Raw genomic sequence first — 3,536 nt, 5'->3', positions numbered from 1 at the left:
CACGCCTCCTGGGGAGACTGTGACCTGAACGCAACGCCTTAGACCGCTCCGCCATCCTGGCAACTGGTAATGCTCTCTTGACCGTGTTTCCTTGGTTATTGCTTGGTACTTTCAATGGGCTCTGTCTGAGGTGGGATTCGAACCCACGCCTCCTGTGGAGACTGCGACCTGAACGCAACGCATTAGACCGCTCCGCTATGCTTGCAACTGGTAATGCTCTCTTGACTGTGTTTGCTTTGTTCTTGCTTGGTACTTTCAATGGGCACTGTCTGAGGTGGGATTTGAACCCACGCCTCCTGGGGAGACTGCTACCTGAACGCAACGCCTTAGACCGCTCTGCCATCTTATCATCTGGTAATGCTCTCTTGACTGTGTTTGCTTTGTTCTTGCTTGGTACTTTCAATGGGCTCTGTCTGAGGCGGGATTCGAACCCACGCCTCCTGGGGAGACTGCGACCTGAACGCAACGCCTAAGACCGCTCTGCCATCCTTGCAGCTGGTAATGCTCTCTTGACTGTGTTTGCTTTCTTCTTGCTTGTTACTTTCAATGGGCTCTGTCTGCTGCGGCATTCAAACCCACGCCTCCTGGGAAGACTGCGACCTGAACGCAGCGCCTTAGACCGCTCTGCCATCCTGGCAACTGGTAATGCTCTCTTGACTGTGTTTGCTTTGTTCTTGCTTGGTACTTTCAATGGGCTCTGTCTGAGGCGGGATTCGAACCCACGCCTCCTGGGGAGACTGCGACCTGAACGCAACGCCTTATACCGCTCCGCCATCATGGCAACTGGTAATGCTCTCTTGACTGTGTTTACTTTGTTCTTGCTTGGTACTTTCAATGGGCTCTGTCTGAGGCGGGATTCGAACCCACGCCTCCTGGGGAGACTGCGACCTGAACGCAGCGCCTTAGACCGCTCTGCCATCCTGGCAACTGGTAATGCTCTCTTGACTGTGTTTGCTTTGTTCTTGCTTGGTACTTTCAATGGGCTCTGTCTGAGGCGGGATTCGAACCCACGCCTCCAGGGGAGACTGCGACCTGAACGCAACGCCTTAGACCGCTCCGCCATCCTGGCAGCTGGTAATGCTCTCTTGACTGTGTTTGCTTTGTTATTGCTTGGTACTTTCAATGGGCTCTGTCTGAGGCGGGATTCGAACCCACACCTCCTGGGGAGACTGCGACCTGAACGCAACGACTTAGACCGCTCCGCCATCCTGGCAACTGGTAATGCTCTCTTTACTGTGTTTCCTTTGTTCTTGCTTGGTACTTTCAATCGGCTCTGTCTGAGGTGGGATTCGAACCCACGCCTCCTGTGGAGACTGCGACCTGAACGCAACGCCTTAGACCGCTCCGCCATCCTGGCAACTGGTAATGCTCTCTTGACCGTGTTTGCTTTGTTATTGCTAGGTACTTTCAATGGGCTCTGTCTGAGGTGGGATTCAAACCCACGCCTCCTGGGGAGACTGCGACCTGAACGCAACGCCTTCGACCGCTCCGCCATCCTTGCAGCTGGTAATGCTCTCTTGACTGTCTTTGCTTTCTTCTTGCTTGGTACTTTCAATGAGCTCTGTCTGCTGCAGGATTTGAACCCACGCCTCCTGGGGAGACTGCGACCTGAACGCAGCGCCTTAGACCGCTCTGCCATCCTGGCAACTGGTAATGCTCTCTTGAATGTGTTTGCTTTGTTCTTGCTTGGTACTTTCAATGGGCTCTGTCTGAGGTGGGATTCGAACCCACGCCTCCTGGGGAGACTGCGACCTGAACGCAACACCTTAGACCGCTCCGCCATCCTGGCAACTGGTAATGCTCTCTTGACTGTGTTTGCTTTGTTCTTGCTTGGTACTTTCAATGGGCTCTGTCTGAGGTGGGATTCGAACCCACGCCTCCTGGGGACACTGCGACCTGAACGCAACGCCTTAGACCGCTCTGCCATCTTATCATCTGGTAATGCTCTCTTGACTGTGTTTGCTTTGTTCTTGCTTGGTACTTTCAATGGGCTCTGTCTGAGGTGGGATTCAAACCCACGCCTCCTGGGGAGACTGCGACCTGAACGCAACGCCTTAGACCGCTCCGCCATCCTGGCAACTGGTAATGCTTTCTTGACTGTGTTTCTTTTGTTCTTGCTTGGTACTTTCAATGGGCTCTGTCTGAGGTGGGATTCGAACCCATGCCTCCTGGGGAGACTGCAACCTGAACGCACCGCCTTAGACCGCTCCACCATCCTGGCACCTGGTAATGCTCTCTTTACTGTGTTTGCTTTGTTCTTGCTTGGTACTTTCAATGGGCTCTGTCTGAGGTGTGATTCGAACCCACGCCTCCTGGGGAGACTGTGACCTGAACGCAACGCCTTAGACCGCTCCGCCATCCTGGCAACTGGTAATGCTCTCTTGACCGTGTTTCCTTGGTTATTGCTTGGTACTTTCAATGGGCTCTGTCTGAGGTGGGATTCGAACCCACGCCTCCTGTGGAGACTGCGACCTGGACGCAACGCCTTAGACCGCTCCGCTATGCTGGCAACTGGTAATGCTCTCTTGACTGTGTTTGCTTTGTTCTTGCTTGGTACTTTCAATGGTCACTGTCTGAGGTGGGATTTGAACCCACGCCTCTTGGGGAGACTGCGACCTGAATGCAACGCCTTAGACCGCTCTGCCATCTTATCATCTGGTAATGCTCTCTTGACTGTGTTTGCTTTGTTCTTGCTTGGTACTTTCAATGGTCACGGTCTGAGGTGGGATTAGAACCCACGCCTCCTGGGGAGACTGCGACCTGAACGCAACGCCTTAGACCGCTCCGCCATCCTGGCACCTTGTAATGCTCTCTTTACTGTGTTTGCTTTGTACTTGCTTGGTACTTTCAATGGGCTCTGTCTGAGGTGGGATTCGAACCCACGCCTCCTGGGGGACTGTGACCTGACCGCAACGCCTTAGACCGCTCCGCCATCCTGGCAACTGGTAATGCTCTCTTGACCGTGTTTCCTTGGTTATTGCTTGGTAATTTCAATGGGCTCTGTCTGAGGTGGGATTCGAACCCACGCCTCCTGGGGAGACTGTGACCTGAACGCAACGCCTTAGACCGCTCCGCCATCCTGGCAACTGGTAATGCTCTCTTGACCGTGTTTCCTTGGTTATTGCTTGGTACTTTCAATGGGCTCTGTCTGAGGTGGGATTCGAACCCACGCCTCCTGTGGAGACTGCGACCTGAACGCAACGCCTTAGACCGCTCCGCTATGCTTGCAACTGGTAATGCTCTCTTGACTGTGTTTGCTTTGTTCTTGCTTGGTACTTTCAATGGGCACTGTCTGAGGTGGGATTTGAACACACGCCTCCTGGGGAGACTGCGACCTGAACGCAACGCCTTAGACCGCTCTGCCATCTTATCATCTGGTAATGCTCTCTTGACTGTGTTTGCTTTGTTCTTGCTTGGTACTTTCAATGGGCTCTGTCTGAGGTGGGATTCGAACCCACGCCTCCTGGGGAGACTGCGACCTGAACGCAACGCCTTAGACCGCTCTGCCATCTTATCATCTGGTAATGCTCTCTTGA

The sequence above is a fragment of the Idiotropiscis lumnitzeri genome, unplaced genomic scaffold (assembly GCF_059441095.1).
Source record: "Idiotropiscis lumnitzeri isolate Australia: NSW breed Sydney's pygmy pipehorse unplaced genomic scaffold, RoL_Ilum_1.0 HiC_scaffold_42, whole genome shotgun sequence".
In the NCBI taxonomy this organism is placed as follows: Eukaryota; Metazoa; Chordata; class Actinopteri; order Syngnathiformes; family Syngnathidae; genus Idiotropiscis; species Idiotropiscis lumnitzeri.
The sequence above is the reverse complement of the archived record's forward strand: the minus strand, read 5'-3'. Positions refer to the sequence as shown.